The 19005-nt window shown below is 48.8% G+C and overlaps 1 protein-coding gene and 1 pseudogene across 1 annotated transcript in view; both read right to left on the bottom strand.

The window, feature by feature from the left end:
• The window catches only part of LOC127453515 (glutamate receptor ionotropic, NMDA 2D-like), a 108942-nt gene that overhangs the window by 61383 nt on the left and 28554 nt on the right, over positions 1-19005 (bottom strand). The gene's annotated exons all lie outside the window — the stretch shown is intronic.
• LOC127452670 (uncharacterized) lies at positions 1431-2303 on the bottom strand (annotated as a pseudogene).

Here is a 19005-nt window from a genome sequence, read left to right on the forward strand (position 1 = left end):
TTGCATACCAGCTCCTTTTATACCCGTGTGTCCGGGGGAGTGGCATGCAAATACCACTCGCCAATTTTCATTGGCCTTTTATCAAAGACCAGAGGTGTCTCGGGCTCCCAAGAGTGACCCCTAGTGTCACTACATCGACACCAACGTCTCGTTCCCTCCATCAGGGAACGGAGGTTACACCAGTAACCATGACGTTACACTGACTAATCAATTAGGCTAGCTCTGCCACTGGTCAACCCTTTTCACAGACTGAGATGGCATGCTTCCACCTTATTTAACAGTGTAAAAATGTAGCAAACTTTTTTATATTTTGAAGTTTTTTTTGTTTGTTTTTTTTGTTTTACACGAGTTACCACTGCTGAAATCAGGTTTCTAATAGAGCTTACTGACATAATAGAGGTACTGACAGTAAATTTGTCCTCTTTCTCTCTTCTGACTGCTGTAATCCAACATGCTCTGTTTTTTTTTTTTTTGTTTTTTTTTTGTTTTTTTCATCTTCTTCTTTTGGAAAGTTGTGAAAGAGCAATAGTAGATTTATTCTTTAACTGTTGGAGCAATGGGTAAGCAAAAGTAATATTTGCTGTGGTCTCCCATTTACCGCTAAAAGAGTTTACACTGCTATCCTTTACGTCTGCATTCCAAACCCGGGTCTGTGAAAAGGGTCCGTAGACCTTATTCACAGTAGTGCCATATTTGATTTTTGACATGAATGAATACAAGGCTATGAGGCTGGGGTGGACTGGCCATAGGGAGCACCAGGCATTTTCCCAGTGGGCCCCTGGGTAATTTGGGCTGGCCTGCTGCTGCAAAAATACCGGCCCGTCCTACGGGCGATATAGGCGGCCGCCCTGGGCTTCAACATGACCACGTGGACCTCATAACAAAGCGAAAATTTAACAAACTCTTCAAGACAAGCCAATACAATGGCTTTTATTTTGAAATAATGTAATGGCTTTTATTTTTAAATTACTTACATGTCGGAGCAAATATCCGTATGAGTCAATCAACTACTTCTCAACATACAAATCACAGTAATGGTGACAACCAAAAACAACATATTAAGTACAAGATGAGCTCTGAATAATCACAAAATGACAAATAACTGCAAGTTACATCAAATACAATAATAGTAGCATAAATAATATTGGCAAACAGTAAAGCTGTAAGTGAGCAGTACATAGTCATTTGCATAATTTATTAATACTGCAGGGAGCTGAAGTGCAGCTTGCTGAATAATGCTCACGCCTGATACAAATGCAGAAAATAAGTCATGAAAAATATTACTTTGTAGCTATTTGAGTCTTTGAGGCTTACTTTGTTTAAATGATAGCAGAAACAGTGCTTGTCAAAGCATTGGGCTTTTCACTTTTCCTCAAGAATATTCTGGGGAAGGAATATATATATATATATATATATATATATTCTTCTCCCTAGCGTTTTTCCCGCACAAGTGCAGGGTCCGCGTTCCGGCAAGCCATTCTCCACTTTCTCCGATCCAGGGCATCCCTGGGGGCGACATTGACATGCTTAATATCTTCCTTGATTCGATCTATCCACCTCTTCTTTGGGTGCCCGCTCGGCCGTTTTCCATCGGGGCTGAGCCGTAATGCTCTCCTTGCCACTGAATCCTCCTCACTTCGGGTCACATGGCCACACCATCGGAGGCGAGCTTCTCTCATCTTCTCCGTGATCGGTGCCACTCCCATGATCTTCCTGACGTCCTCGTTCATAACGTGGTCCAGTCGGGTCAGTCCCAGTGTCCACCTGAGCATGCGCATTTCCATCGTGTGGAGGGCCTGTTCATGCTTGGTGGTCACAAGCCAGCATTCTGCACCATAGAGGGCGACTGGGCAGATGACCGTCTAGTAGACCTTTGCCTTGAGGTGCATGGGCATGCGTCGGTCGCATAGGACGCCAGTGACCTGGCACCACTTCATCCAGGCGGTGTTAACTCTTGTGATGTTGGTGATGTTGCGTAGTCGGCAGTCCAGAACATGCTCAAATATCTTCATCGTGTGACATAGAAGTAGGACTGGCCGGTAATTGGTGCACTCGCTGACATCCCCCTTGCCTTTCCAGATCGGCACAGTGACGCTGGTCGACCAGGCCTGGGGAGACCTGTTATCAGTGATGATCTTGTTGAAGAGTAGTGCGAGGATATCTGCACCTCTGCGCTCCATGAGTTTCCAGGCTTCGGCAGGGATGTCATCGGGTCCAATTACCTTCCCGTTTTTCATCTTCTTGACAGCCTGTGACACTTCGGTGATGGTGATCGGCTGAACTGGTCCAGCGATGGGATCCATGCTGGGTATCGGAGGGTGTTGGAACTTTTCGTTGGAGATCCCTGAGAAGTAGTTGCGCCATCACTGAAGAATGGCTGGCGGGTCCTGTAGCAAGTGGTGTTTGGCGTCCTTGATGGTGGCTACCTGGGCAATGGCTTGTGTGGACTGGTGATGAGAGCTGGCTAGGCAGTAGATCTTGTTTGCCCCCTCTGGTGTGTCCAGCTAGTCGTACAGCTCATCGAGGTGTTTCGCCTTGGCCACTGCCCATTTCGCCATCAATTTGAGGGTCTTGTATCGGTCGAGGTCAGCGGGCAAGCATGTTTGGAACCAGGTCTTGTAAGCCCCCTTCTTTGATTTGATCACCACTTGCACTTCTTCAGTCCACCACCAGACTGCTTTGTCGATGAATCTTCTTCCCGGCTTCATCCTTTCAAGGATCTCAGTGGCAGGTGTATGGATTTGGGTGGTGATCTCACCCCAGATGGCTTCTGCTGGTTCGTAAGGATTGATGTTGAGGCCACCGAAGGCTGCTGCCAGCTGGTTCTTGTGGTCAGCCCACTTCCACCACTTGATTCGCTCAGGCCCCGTCTTGCGCATATGAGATCGCCGTTGTAGGTTGAGGCGTATGTCGAGGATGAGTGGACGGTGTTGAGGGCCAATGTTGTCAGATGGGATCACCTTGGCGTCAAGGGCAAGCTTCAGGTCGCGACGTCGGAGCATCCAGTATATATATATATATATATATATATATATATATATATATATATATATTATACTTGTTGTTTCCACAACCTCATATTAACTAAGAGTTTATTCGCTCTTCTAGGAAAAATTTGATAGGCGATTAAGATCTTTAAAAAATTTGAAGAAATGCTGACTTGTCACAGCACCTAAAATACACACTTTCCCTTGTACTTTCATGTACATTTTAACCTAACATCTGTATGTTGAAAAAAAAAAAAAAAATGTTTTCTGACATGTTATTTGTCTGATCTATAAAGTACTTATTTTTAGTGCTTTCTCTAAAAAATCCACTCATCACATTTACAGTGGTTTTATATGTTTTAAAGTTATGACAATTTTTGCACTGGTGGGGTCTGTTGTCATAACTAGCAGTCACAAAAATCTGAAATTGAGTTGGAAAATTAAATCAAAGAGCCGGTGTGTTATGGTGTGGTGTGTTGTAGGCCGGTATTTTAGTGTCTCACACCCAAACCGCTGAGAATGTTTCACAAACCGAGAGAAATGGAACTGAAACATACACCATTCGTGTGAATTGTGTGAGATATCGGCTGTCACTACATTACATGGACGCAACACTTGACAAAAGCGGCTGAGGGAAAGATCAAAGATATTCAGCACACATTTTCTTTCGTGTTTTCTGTCAGAAGCAGGAGAATTTGTCAAACATACAGCATTCTAGTGCATGATAACTGTTTCTCACCCTTGTGATTCCAAAAACCAGGAAGTGCACCTTTTCATGACATGACATGACAATGCATTGCATATGTCAGTGCTCGTTCTGAAAGAGATTTTCCCCTAAATGACTGTGAAAAAAACTGTAGTACTTTAAGGACAAAAGTACAGTACAGGTTTAGTTAAAACACAATGTAATTTTCTTATATTTCCCTTATGATTAACATTATTTACTGCTGAAAAAACAACACAGTAATCCAAGGAGAAATACATTATTATTTTCATGTTAAGCATTTTCTCTCCCATAAAAATTAATGGATGTGTAACCGGTCCTGCTTGACCTGCTCTGAGCGGGAGTGAGGTTTACACATACTGCACGGCACGTACCAGCTGGCTCCCGTTACACTCACACCCCTAAACCTCATTCCCATCCGGGACACAGCACCACTGTCACCGGTCCTGCTCGACCCGCTTCGAGCGGGATTTGAACCACCGTCTCTGGCATGGGAGGTGGCCGCGCTAACAAGGAGGCTAAAGTCTACAGCACCTAGCGTCAGTCGCTAGTGCGCCTCTTGAATCCCATTACACATGGTAGCTAAAACAGTACTAAGACTTGTGCAAAGGCCAAAAAAAATACTAATACATATTATTTTTTAACATTAACACATTGATGACTCCAATTTTTAACGGAAAGCAGGTTTGTTAAGCTTTAAAAAATTGAAAAAGCTAATTATGGGGAATAAAAAAAAATGTATTCAGTGAAGAAAGTATTCTTCCTGGTCTTTGCATTTAAGCTGTTTGATTTTACGTGTTTAGGGGCCGTTCACATCGAGCATGTTTTTGCATCTGTCCATGCTGTTTTTCAGTTGTTTTCATGTGTAAACAAGCTCTAGGTGGACCACTACAACTGTTGCACAGCGTCTTGCACACGAGCTCCGCTGAAAAAAAAACAAAGTCCTGTATTTGGATCTGGAATGTCCCGTATTTGGCTGGTAGAACATTGGCAACCCTACATGCACTGCACAGAGCTGTATAAAGCTCCTAAATAACACCATTTTCCACAACTGATGCTTTCTGGAGTGTTTTGTCTACAGAAATTTCTTAGAAAGATGTTTTTTTTCAATGTCAGCGGAACGATCCATACAAAAATAAAAAGAAATTTAAAAAAGTGCATGTATGTGATTTTCCGAAGTCTGAGTACCCTTGTAAATTGGTATGTCTCATCACTGTCATGACTGCTCGGAACTGCACTCAAGAATTTCACCCACTGTTGCACTTGTGTATATGGTTGAGTAACAATAAAGGGATTTGCTTTGATTTGACAATTTGAGTGAAAACACGATGATCATGATATAATCATGATCCCTGCATGTGAATTTTCACAGAGCATCTTGTGAAAGTGCTTTAATGAAAGAAAACCTGTCCTTTTGTACAAAATGACTTAACACAATTAATGTCACAAATGTGCTTATTTGATTACTGATCACAAAATTGTGTGGAATCTTAAATATCTCTTATATTATTTCATTGTAATCATGTAATCACTAGCACGCAAGTAACAGCGAGAGAGGAGCAGGCTATTTTATTTATAAGTTTTTTGCACCTGCATTCCAATCTACATCCTGATGTAATCCTTCCTCATGATCACGCGGCAATGTGTTTTCATCAACTGAATGGGAGTTTGATGAGACTTGTGCTGCACGTGCAAGCCATTCACATATCACAAGCCAATCAGCTATTTAGCCCTTTTCGGTGAATCGTACCTGCAAAATCCTAAATTTTCATTTCATTTTTCAAATTTTATTTCCAGGTTTAATTTATATTTGAATAGACTCTGATTTTTGAACCCCACGATTTGGGTTTATGTTTTCTCTTTTAATCTTTTAATATAATTTTAAAATGTAATTTTGAGTGTGACCATGGTTTAATGGAGGGTCTGTATGCTGGGTTGGAAATCTCAAGGATTATTAGTAGTGTTTTTCTTATTACATCATGTGTTGTTCTGAAAGCAAAAAGAAACAAATGAAACACGGAATGTAGGCTCTCACCCGTGCAGCCTGACCGAAGCAAAGCGTGCGCGTTTACTCGCGCGATTAACCGAAAGTGAAGCGCTACCGGCTTGTGATGGGTGAATGACTTGCATGCGCTGCACAAGTCTGTTGGGTATACTGCAGTCTCGTCATATTTTAACTTTTTGTTTAGCCTTACATTCAGCTCATGAAAAAACACTGCGTGATCATGAGGAAGGTTTACATCAAGATGTAGATTTGAATGCAGGTGCGGAATTTCATATAAATAAAATAGTCTACTCTCTCGCCATTGCTGGCATGCCAGTGATTACCCCTCCGTGTGCCAGCGCTGGCACACATGCCTTAGGTTGCCGACCCCTGCCCTACAGCCTTGTCATTCCCATCAAAAACTAAATATGGTGCTAAACCAGCACATTAAGCACATTATGAGCAAATCGCAATGCATACACTGCAGACATCAGAGATTATCTGATCATTTGAGTTAAAGTGTTCAAACAAAGGCCAAAATCATTCCTAACCACTCTGAAACGTCATGGTTACTGGTGTAACCTCCGTTCCCTGATGGAGGGAACGAGACGTTGGTGTCGATGTAGTGACACTAGGGGTCATTCTTGGGAGCCCGAGACACCTCTGGTCTTTGATAAAAGGCCAATGAAAATTGGCGAGTGGTATTTGCATGCCACTCCCCCGAACATACGGGTATAAAAGGAGCTGGTATGCAACCACTCATTCAGGTTTTACGCTGAGGAGCCGATATAAGGTCCGGCCATTTCAGCGGGTAGTTTAGCATTGTGGCAGGAGGGACCAACGTCTCGTTCCCTCCATCAGGGAACGGAGGTTACACCAGTAACCATGACGTTCCCTATCTGTCACTCACTCGACGTTGGTGTCGATGTAGTGACACTAGGGGTCCCTATACAAAACGCCACAAGGCTGAACTGTGTTACGTGAACTGGCGGTGTGTGGTGGGCAGACTTGCTGTGTGCCTCATAGCCAGCACACCAGGTCAACACGTAACCTCCCCCGACACAGTTATGAGTGTCGAACGGCCCTTTTTGGGGACAAGTCGACTACCCAGAGATAGAGACAGGCTTAACCCAGTCGTGGCCTCTTTCCCCTTCTCTTATTCCACTCCCTAAAAAAGAAGGGGGATTATCCGACTGGGCCGCCAGGTCTAGTCGGGGGGTGTCCCTCCCAAGGGGAGGACACCGCGGAGACCACACCTCGCCCCAAGAGAGGGGGGGATATTTAAGTGGAAGAATACATCACATGGTCTTTCCAACCATGTGGAGAGCCTTCAAGGTAGATCCTACCCAATGGGGGAGGAGTTACTACAACATGGAGACTGAGGGGCTCTGCCCAAGGAAGACGCAGTTTGCCAGTAGGCAAATGAACTAGCGGAAGATATAGATCGCATGGGGTTAGCCTTACAGGGAACCGCCACATGCGGAGCACCTACCCCAGAACCGGGCTCTTAGTTAGTGCGTGTACTGGGCCGGCAGCGAGTCTCTCCGAAAACTCGACTGCCACAGGGCTCGGAGGAAGTCAACCAGGGAACAACTTTTGTGAACACTACTGGGAATTAACAGCGCACGTCTTCAGCTCAAAAGGAGGTGGAAGGCGCTATGTGCAAGTGATACACCCAGCTGGCTATCCCGGGCTTAACCGCTTGTGTTGCGTGCCACTACCTGGGACCAAACCGGTTCCACCCGGAGGTTGTAGAACCTTGCAAAGGTGTTGAGTGTTGCCCAGCCCGCTGCTCTGCAATGTCTGTTAGAGAGGCACCTCTGGCCAGGGCCCAAGAAGCCGCTACCCCACGGGTAGAATGGGCTCATAGCCCTACCGGGGGTGGCATGTTTTGGGCGAGACATGCCATAGTTATGGCGTCAATGAGCCAGTGGGCGATCCTCTGCTTGGAGACAGCGCTTCCTTTCCGCTGTGCACCAAAGCAGACAAAGAGCTGCCCAGAGATTCTAAAGCTCTGCGTGCGATCCAAATAGATGCGTAAAGCGCGCACCGGACACAGCAACGACAGGGCTAGGTCTGCCTCCTCCTGGGGCAGCGCTTGCAGGTTCACCACCTGGTCTCTAAAAGGAGTGGTGGGATATACCTTGGGCACATAGCCCGGTCGGGGGTCTCAGGATCACGTGAGAATAGCCCGGACCGAACTCCAGGCACGTTTCGCTGACAGAGAACGCTTGCAGGTCACCTACCCTCTTGATGGAAGTGAGCGCAGTCAGGAGGGCAGTCTTCAAGGAGAGTGCCTTAAGCCCGGCTGACTGCAAAACTCAAAGGGGGCTCTCTGTAGACCCTGAAAAACTACAGAGGTCCGATGAGGGAACAAGGCGTGGCCTGGAGGGATTCAGCCTCCTGGCGCCTCTTAGGAACCTGATGATCAGATCATGCTTCCCTAAGGACTTACCGTCGACTGCGTCATGGTGTGCTGCTATGGCAGCAACGTACACCTTCAAGGTGGAAGGGGACAGCCTCCCTTCCAACCTCTCTTGCAGGAAGGAAAGCACTGATCTGACTGCGCACCTCTGGGGGTCTTCCTGATGGGAAGAACAACACTTAGCGAACAGACACCACTTAAAGGCATACAGGCACCTCGTAGAGGGAGCCCTAGCCTGAGTGAACGTGTCTACCACCGCAGGTGGGAGACAGCTTAGGTCTTCCACGTCCCGTCCAGGGACCAGACATGGAGATTCCAGAGGTCTGGGCGTGGGTGCCGGATGGTGCCCCTTCCCTGAGAAAGAAGGGCCTTTCTCAGGGGAATTTGCCCGGGGGGAGCTGTCACGAGGAGCGTGAGGTCCGAGCACCACGTCTGGGCGGGCCAGTAGGGTGCTTACCAGGACGACCTTCTCCTCGTCCTCCCTGACCTTGCACAGGGTCAGTGCGAGCAGGCTCACTGGGCAAAAACGCATATTTGCGAATGCCAGGGGACCAGCTGTGTGCCAGCGCGTCTATGCCGAGGAAGGCCTCGGTGAGGGCGTACCAGAGCGGGCAGTGGGAGGATTCTTGGAAGGCGAACAGGTGCACCTGTGCCTGACTGAATCGACTCCAAATCAGCTGGACCACCTGAAGGTGGAGTCTCCACTCTCCCTTGAGGGTAACCTGTTGTTACGGCGCGTCCGCCGAAGTGTTGAGGTTGCCCGGGACGTGAGTGGCTTGCAGCGACTTGGTGCTGCTAACTCCGTTGGAGGAGACGGCGGGCGAGTTATGACATACAGCGGGAGCGCAGACCGCCTTGGCGGTTGACATATGCTACCGCTGCCGTGCTGTCTGTCCGAACTAGCACGTGCTTGCCCTGGATCAACGGCCGGAACCTCCGCAGGGCGAGCAGAATTGCCAGTAACTCGAGGCAGTTGATGTGCCAACGCAGCTGTGGACCCGTCTAGAGGCCGGCGGCTGCGTGCCCGTTGCCAACAGCGCCCCAGCCCATTTTGGAGGCGTCTGTCGTGACCACGACGCGCCTGGAGACCAGTTCTAGCGGAACACCTGCTCGTGGAAACGAGAGGTCGGTCCAAGGGCTGAAAAGACGGTGACAGACCGACGTAATGGCCACGCGGTGTGTCCCGTGGCGCCATGCCCGTCTCGGGACTCGAGTCTGGAGCCAGTGCTGAAGCGGCCTCATATGCATCAACCCGAGCGGGGTGGCCACCGCCGAGAACGCCATATGCCCCAGGAGCCTCTGAAAATGTTTCAGTGGAACCGCTGTTTTCTGTTTGAACGCCTTCAAACAGGCCAGCACCGACTGGGCATGCTCGTTAGTAAGGTGCGCCGTCAAGGAGACTGAGTCCAACTCCAAACCGAGAAAAGAGATGCTCTGAACCGGGAGGAGCTTGCTCTTTTCCCAGCTGACCCGAAGCCCTAGTCGGCTGAGGTGTGAGAGCACCAGGTCCCTGTGTGCGCATAACCCGTCTCGAGAGTGAGCTAGGATTAGCCAGTCGTCGAGATAGTTGAGAATGCGAATGCCCACCTCCCTTAACGGGGCAAGGGCAGCCTCTGCGATCTTCGTAAAGATGCGAGGAGACAGGGACAGGCCGAAAGGGAGGACTTGTACCGATACGCCTGACCCTCAAACGCAAACCGCAGGAAGGGTCTGTGTCGAGGAAGGATCGAGACGTGAAAGTACGCATCCTTCGGGTGTACCGCCGCGAACCAATCTTGATGCCGGACGCTCGCTAGAATGCGTCTTTGCATCAGCATCTTGAACGGGAGTCTGTGTAAGGCCCGGTTCAATACTCGCAGGTCCAAGATTGGCAGCAACCCACTGCCTTTTTTCGGTACAATGAAGTAGGGGCTGTAAAACCCCTTCTTCATCTCGGCTGGAGGGACAGGTTCTATCGCGTCCTTCCGTAGGAGGATAGCGATCTCCGCGCAAGGTAGCAGCGTTTCCATCTTTCACCAAGGTGAAGTGGACACCGCTGGACCTGGGCGGATGCCCAGCAAAGTGAATCGTGCAGCCGAGTCGGACGGTCCGGACCAGCCCTCGCGACGGACTGGAAAGCGCAAGCCATGCGTCCGAGTTCCGCGCAAGGGGGACCAAAGGGACAATGTCATCGGATGTACCGGCGGGTGGGGCCTCGTGGCGGGGCGGAGCTTGAGATGCCACACCACATCGTGGCCGTGCTGAGTCTGAGGACATCGAAGCACTTACCTGGCTCCTTGTGACCACCCCCGGAACAGCCTGGGACGGGGGAGGAAGAGGCCTGTCCTCATGACCCGTGGAGACTGTCACATCGGGGGCGGATTTGTGCCACAGCTGGGCGCTCAGGGCGGGAGACAGCCGCTGGAGCGCCAACCTGCCAAATGGAGTGGTGGACGGTGGTCGTGATGCCAGCCGTACACACCGAATATGTGACCCAGGGAACAAGGAAACCACTCTTGCGGAGCTCTCGAGTACTGCAGCCACTTGGGCATGCAGCGCAATTAATGCAAAAGGTAACAAAAAGAAGATCTGCTTACCAGCTCCAGAGCAGCGGGTTTCGTTGTCCCTGGGTCGCCCATCTCAGGGGCGCTTCGAAGACCTCTGTGGGTTCTTCGGTGCCGGCTGTGAGACGGTGGCGTCGGCTTCCTGCGGTGGGCTCCACGCCGGAGGAGCGGGCTGCGGCGGAGCCGGTGCAGTCACCGCAGGGGGACGCCCTCAGCGATGAGTAGATGGGGGGATCTTGAGCCACGCCGGGGTAGGACAAGCCGGCTAGCATCCATCTACTGCTTTACCATCGAGAACTGCTGGGCAAAGTCCTCGACGGTGTCGCCGAATAGGCCCGCCTGGAAAATGGGGGTAGCAAGGAATCGTGTCCTGTCGGCCTCACCCATCTCGACCAGGTTGAGCCAAAGGTGGCGCTCCTGGACCACTAGTGTGGCCATCGTCCGCCCGGGAGACCGCGCCGTGACCTCCGTCGCTCGGAGAGCGAGGTCGGTCGCCGAGCGCAGTTCCTGCATCAATCCCGGGGCGGAACTACCCTCGTGCAGTTCCTTTAGCGCCTTGGCGGACTTGCAGGAGAGCCATGGCGTGCAGGGCGGAGGCGGCTTGTCCAGCAGCGCCGTAGGCTTTGACCGTCAGAGACGACGTAAACCTACAGGCCTTGGACGGGGGCTTTGGGCACCCACTGCGGGCATAGGTGCACCGCGAGCGCCTTTATCCACCGGGGGATTGCCGAATAACCCTTGGCCGCCCTACCATCGAGGGTAGTGAGAGCGGGGAAGCTGAAAAGATCGGGACCGGGCAGTAAAAGGTGCCTCCCGCGACCTTGTCAGCTTTTCATGCACTTCCGGGAAGAAAGGAACGGGGCGGGGCGTGGCTTTGAGCGGCGCCGCGAGCCCAGGAACCAATCACAGAGCCGCGAGGGTTCAGGGAAGAGCGGTGAAATCCACTCTAACCGACGCTCGCGGCTGTCCGGGAAAGCATGTTGTCATCTCCACGTCAGCCTGTGACTGGGCGATCGACCCCGAAGGGAGGAGCCCAGCCGAGGCTTCCGACTGGACGAGCCCGCTCTCCGATGCTGCGCTCGAGAGCTCATCACCTTCGCGGGCACCGAATAAGAGGTCGAACTCGCCATGAGACGAGCCGGCGGACTCACCCGGAAGCCCGATCGGGGCAGACGAGCGTGCTGGGGAATGGGAGGTCCGCGGGGGGATACCCGGTGGAGGCAGTCCCATTGGGGTCCCCAAATCGCCCCCAGTGCTAGCCGCGCTGGCCTCAAACCCGTGGGTAAAAGGACCAAGGCGGGAGCCTCTGGGGTGGCTCGCTTCCTTACGAAGGCGAGCCGCGACCGCAACATTGCCATGGACACATTCTCGCAATGAGAATGTGACCATCCACGAACGCTGTCTCCGTGTGAGCAGTGCCCAGACACGAAAGACAGTGATCGTGACCGTTAGAAGGCGAGAGATAACGAGCACAACCAGGAATAACACACAATCGGAAAAGCATCTTTAAAAAGACACGTCTTTAAAAAGACGTTCCATGTGTGCGCTCTTTTAGAGAAATATATACTCTTTTAGAGGGGAAAAATGCTCTTTCAGAAAATATACTCTCTAGTTTTTCTGCCGAAGCGCCCAGGGGCATTCTCTGCAGTGCACCAGTGCAGAGGAGGGAGAAGCCGCTGAAATGCGCCGTCAGATCCAGCAGGTGAATGAACAGTAGTATTCAGCTCAATGAGCATGACCGTTCGGCTCCGAAGAGAAAATCTGAATGAGTGGTTGCATACCAGCTCCTTTTATACCCGTATGTTCGGGGGAGTGGCATGCAAATACCACTCGCCAATTTTCATTGGCCTTTTATCAAAGACCAGAGGTGTCTCGGGCTCCCAAGAGTGACCCCTAGTGTCACTACATCGACACCAACGTCGAGTGAGTGTCAGATAGGGAACTAATCAATTTAGGGCTGCAACAACTAATCGATAAAATTGATAATTATCGATAATGAAAATCATCGACAACTAATTTCATTATCGATTAGTTGGATATATGCAGCCAGCACAGAGAAGCTCCACCAGTGACGTCACTTTACAGTCCAGTGAAAATGTGTTGCATGATGAAACTCATTTGAAATGACAGAGACAATTTGAAGCGGAAAAAACAAGACCCAAGATGTCCATCGCACAACACAAGAGCACTTTACAAACACTTCAAAGATCATAGTAAGCAAACAGTTTAATGTGGACTGGTTGATGCATCAGGTGCGTTGACAGAGTGATTGTGCTGTTTGATGAGCTTAAGAGTTGTTCCCTGTCTGTGACTCACTCGACGTTGTGTAGATGTAGTGACACTAGGGGTTCGATCTTGAGAGCCCCAATCACCTTTGCTTAAAATAGAAAAAGCCAATGAAAATTGGCAAGTGGAATTTGCATGCCACTCTCTGCCCCGGACATATTGGTATAAAAGGAGATGGCGTGCATTACTCATTCAGATTTTTTCTTCGGAGTCGAATGCATGTGTGTTCGTCCTCTCACTCTTTGCTATGCTGCTGGATTCTTACGGCACATATCAGCGGTCACCCTCACACGGAGGCTGGAGGCCTGGTAAGAGCTCTCCAGCCCCTCACAGTGGCTCATCAGGACGATTCGCCTCAGCTTCATGATCCAGTTTGCCAGACGCCCGCCCTGGTTAAGTGGCATCCTAAAAAAGGGGCATATGGCATCCTCGCGGTGGTTCTCCCCCTCGGGTTGATGCATATGAGACCGCTTCAGCACTGGCTACAGACTCGAGTCCCGAGGTGGGCATGGCGCCACGGCACCCGGTGTGTGACCATCATGCCACATTGCTGTCAGACTTTCATCCCTTGGTCGGACCTGGCATTTCTACAGGCCGGTGTTCCCCTAGAGCAAGTCTCAAGGCATGTCGTGGTCACGACGGACACCTCAAACTCGGGCTGGGGCACCGTGTGCAATGGGCAGGCAGTGTCGGGGCTCTTGATTGGGCCCCGACTCCAATGGGACATCAACTGCTTAGAGTTGCTGGCAGTATCGCTGGCCCTGAGGAGGCTCTGGCCATTGATTCAGGGCAAACGTGTTGGTCCTAACCGACAACATGGTGACCGTAGCGTACATAAACCGCCAAACAAGGTATACGAGGCGGCTGTATACACTCACGTCGCATGTCGCAACTCGCCTGCCGCCTCCTCCTTTGGAGTCAGCAGACCTTGAAGTCTCTGCGAGTCACTCACCTTCCGGGCACCCTCAACCGTGCAGCAGACGCACTCTCACGGCAGATAATGCTCTGCGGGGAGTGGAGACTCCACCCCCAATGTAGTCCAGCTGATTTGGGAGAGATTCAGGGAGGCACAGGTAGACCTGTTCGCCTCCCAAGACTCCTCTCACTGCCCCCTGTGGTACTCCCTGTCCGAGGCCCCCCTCGGCACAGATGCCTTGGCGCACAGCTGGCCTCGGGGGCTATGCAAGTATGCGTTTCCTCCTGTGAGCCTCATTGCACAGACTCTGTGCAAAGTCAGGGAGGACGAGCAGCAAGTCCTGTTCGTTGCGCCGTACTGGCCCAACCGGACTTGGTTCTCGGATCTGATGCTCCTGACAGTAGCACCTCCCTGGCACATTCCCCTGAGGCAGGACCTTCTCACTCAGGGGCAAGGCACGCTCCAGCACCCGTGGCTGGCCCTCTGGAATCTCCACGTCTGGCTCCTGGATGGGACGCGGAAGACCTAGCAGTGGTAGACACTATCACTCAGGCCAGGGCCCCCTCTACGAGGCGGTTGTATGCCTTGAAGTGGCGTCTTTTCGCTAACTGGTGTTCTTCCCGTGGGGAAGACCCACAGAGATGCGCCTTTGGGTCTGTGCTGTCTTTTCTTCAGGAAGGTCTGGAGAGACGGCTGTCTCCCTCTACCCTGAAAGTGTACATGGCTGCCATAGCAGCTCACCATGATACACTGGATGGCAGTCCCTCACAACAGCGTGACCTGATCAACAGGTTCCTCAAAGGCAAGAGGAGATTGAATCCGCCTATACCATGCCTGATCCCCTCTTGGGATCTCTCTGTGGTCCTACCTGCCCTAGTTTGAGGCTCTGGAGCAGGCCAAGCTCAGCACTCTGTCTCTGAAGATGGCCCTCCTGGTGGCACTCACTTCCATCAAGAGGTTGGGGGACCTGCAGGCACTCTCTGTTACCAGTGAATGCCTGGAGTTCGGGCTGGCACACTCTCACGTGATCTTGAGACCCCGGCCCGGTTACGTGCCCAAAGTTCCCACCACTCCTTTTCAGGACCAGGTGGTGAACCTGCAAGCACTCCCTTCAGAGGAGGTAGACCCAGCCTTGTTGTGTCCAGTTCGCGCCCTGCACATCTATCTGGACCGCACACAGAGCTTAGACGCTCGGAGCAGCTCTCTGTCTGTTTTGGAGGACAGCAGAAGGGGAAAGCTGTCTCCAAGCAGAAGTTGGCCCATTGGATTGTGGATGCCATTTCTCTCGCATACCAGTCTCAGGACTTGCCATGCCCCTTGGGGGTCCCGGCACACTCCACTAGAGGTGTTGCGTCCTCCTGGGCACTGGCAATGGGGGCCTCTCTAGCAGACATATGCAGAGCTGCTGGTTGGGCTATGCCCAATACCTTTGCAAGGTTTTATAACCTACGCATAGACCCGGTTTCGACCCGAGTGTTACACGGTAACAGCAGGTAGACCGGTCGGCCGGTTGGGTGTACTGCTTGCATTGCGCCTTTCCCCTTTTTCAAAGGTGACAATGTGCGCTTTTTGTCCACAACAGTTCCCCGTACCAGTGAACTCTGGACGCCTCTTTAATTCTTTAGCACTGTCCGGTGACGAACTCGGTGAAGGAGTAATGCCACCAGGCCCAGTACTCGTGGTATTCCCCTTTTCAGGTGAGCCCGTGTGCTTGGGCTCAGTGCTCCATGCGTGGTGATTCCCCTTTGGTAATCCCGTTTGATGAGTTTCCACTGTTCGGTTTCCCCCTTAAGTGAAACCTTTGTTTCCCCTCGGCAGAGATCTCTCTGTCTCTGTAGATAGGGTCCTCCTGTGGTATCATTCCATATGTGTACTTTCCTGTTGGTAAGTCCATGTGAGGTATGCTCCACATGTTAACCTCCCTCCAGCAGGATGTGGTCTCTGTAGTGCTCTCCTTCCTGGAGAGGGAAGAGCACTTCCCAGTGCTATTCTAGAAAGTGCTCGGCGGGAGAATGCTTAACAGCAAATTAAGAAAGGCACCGCCGGTAGCCTACTTGGGTAAGTGCCTTCTCCCCCCTTAACGGGACTAGGGAGATGCCTTAACTAACTCGCTGGAAGGTCATGCTGGAAGCAGCTTGCCTGTGTCCACTCTTCCGTGCCTCGTGACACGGTTCAGCGCCTGCGGCATTTCCTATAGGAACCCCTAGTGTCACTACATCAACACAACTGTTTTGCTGCATCCGAAACCACGTACTGTCACAGTATGTACAGTATTTGATGAAGGACGTAGTTATCTGCTGGCAAAACAGTATGTTCTTTTAGGTATGCGTGCAAGTAGTATGAATATATTTCAGACATACTTCATCTGGGGACATGGGCTATGTCTCGTATCCCAAATATATGATGTAAGAACAACAACCGTGAAAACTACCCACTCCATTTAAGCACAGGGAACAATTATCTTAGTATATATAGCACTTACAGTTTAGAAGAGCCATTTGACTCGCACTTCACCGCTGTCCATTTAAATCCAGCATTTTGAACATGACGTTTCCTCAGCTCCTGAGGGATTATGGATTGTAAAGTGTCCAGTCGATCAGCACTTCAGAATCTCACCAGAAATAGTAGGTCATCCGGGTACTTCTCGCTTACTGCTTCATTAATACTGTGGATTCAGACATACTACTCCATTGGCATCCTGTTTTGGCATACTATATAGTAGGGAAGTATGGCTATTCGGACGCAGCATTTGTTTTTATCACATGCGAGTCTCCATTAAACTTCACTGAGCAAATGAGCACGTGCATCCACGTCAATCAAACCAATCGCAATGGAGAAAGGGAGTGCCATTATTTTGATTCAACTCGTGCAACATCATACCACGCTTTCAGTTTCAATGTAATCAATCGTGCAGCTTTCATGGATGTCATAATCATGGGTGCCAGTTTTTGAAGTGTTTTAGATCGTTTCTCATCATGTAACCGCATGTAATACAATGAGCACCAGGATGAGACTTTTCAGCACAAGAGTGAGTCAGCACTGCATTTGCAGATGATTGTACTATATTAAACTGTATATAATTCTGAATATGATGTATAATTATGCTAAGGGTCCTGATATTTGATAGTCCTGATAGTACCAAATGTAATGTCTGATTCAACCAGTGAATTTATACTATGACAAATATTATTTTACTTGATAAGCATGCACTACCCTAAAAAAAAATATTTTTTGAAAAAAATAAAAAATAAATAAAAGTTTAGAAACATGTAATCAGTGGCAATATGGTTTTAAAACTTACAATATTAATTTAAAATACTTAAAATGTATGTAATCATTGATAGTGTACAAGCATATGTATCTAACATAATTATGTATTTTTCAGCTGGGCAGAATTATTAATATTTCTATTCTGGTGTCACCTTTGCCCTCTGCTGGGCTGATTTTTTTGTCCCACTCCATCCCTGATGGATCATTTTACTCTTTAATAAACAGTACCTTTTAAGTTTTACAAGTTAAGGAACTGTTTTGCATATGTCCTGAAAATATAATAATAATAATAATAATCAAATATAACTATTCAGGCTTCCTGTGTGAGTATAGAATTGTTCAGTACAGTAAATCAAACCAAATCCTTATGCCCTTTATCATTTCTGTTTCTTAAAAAATTAAACGTTAATAAAATACAGGAAATGTAGTTATTTATAAGACTAATCGATTATCAAAATAATCGTAAGTTGCAGCCCTAAATCAATTGTTGCCTAAAGGCTCCTAGAAACTATAAGAAGTTTACAGAGTTTACAGGTGGCATTACCAGAGGTGGGTAGAAACGCGTTACATTTACTTGAATAACCTTTTGAAACAAAATTTACTTTTAGAGTAGGTTTAAAAGTGGGTACTTTTTACTCTCACTCAAGTACATTTCTAATGAAATTGTTTTACTTTTACTTCTTTACAATGGGTGGCGTTCCTGTCGTTACATTACTGGGTTTAATTTTAATTAATGTGTAATTTATTGAGAGATTACTGAATGGGACTTTTACGAGAGCGGAAGTTCACACAGCTGCACGCGCTGCTGTCACAGACTGTCACTCAATCACTGCTGCAGCATCAAACTCTTCAAAGTGAAAGAGTTTCTTCGCTCCGCACAGTGAAAAAAAAAAGAATCGTTTCGTCATGCAATGCCTTTATTTAACACCAAGACAAGCTGATATTTCAAGATTAAAATCACAGCTCCAATTTAAGGCAGCACACTGAGGTAAGTTTTGGCTCTAATCCTAACGCGGGCTTTTCTGGGTAATGAGATGGTCATTTTCAGGGTGATAATGTAACTGGGCTCTTATGACATCAGTTTTTAAGAGTACATTTTTAAATCAGTGCAGCAATATATCAGTGTGCTTTGTCCCGCATGTCATGAGCAGTTTTCACGTATTTACCACGCGCCCTCGCAGGGGTACTGGAAACTATCGCAGCTACTTCAGGTGGATTAACTGTATAAATCCATTTAAACATCCAAGTTAAGTGTAAATCACTGCCATTCGCGTGATCGACAACTGGAGCGCAAACAGACAGCATTTCTGCTCATGCACAGTGAGGTGCGCGGGGCGCGCGCGTGTGAGATGTGCGGGCGCGAGATCATATGGCGAAGAGAGACTGGCTGTGTCCGCAATCGTTCACTCATTCACTATTTCCTATATAGTGCACTGTATCTCAGCAGTAAGTGAACGAAATGAGTGAATTCGGACGCTGACGTCGGAGCTCTGGGGCTGTCGCAGAAACAACGTCACATATGAAATTTTAAAATACTTAGGCCTTACTTTTTATTCTTATTAAATAATATATTAATACAATAAATCTTCATTCTGTTTGTCATTTTTAATACATACTGTGTGTTAATATAAAGAGTAAACACATTTTATCAAATAAAGAATACATTTTAAAATGTATCTGTATGTTTTGCCTCTCTATATGTTATTATGTTATTTTAATCAAGTAATGATTTGTCAAAAAGTAATTTACTACATTCAGCATGAAAGAAAACATTGCAGGAGTGAAGGAAGCAGTAAACTCCCAGATCGTACTTCTTCCCCGTGGTGGATTATGTAATCGTGAAATCTGACGATTACAGCATTCGATTTAA

The sequence above is a fragment of the Myxocyprinus asiaticus genome, chromosome 15 (assembly GCF_019703515.2).
Source record: "Myxocyprinus asiaticus isolate MX2 ecotype Aquarium Trade chromosome 15, UBuf_Myxa_2, whole genome shotgun sequence".
Lineage (NCBI taxonomy): Eukaryota > Metazoa > Chordata > Actinopteri > Cypriniformes > Catostomidae > Myxocyprinus > Myxocyprinus asiaticus.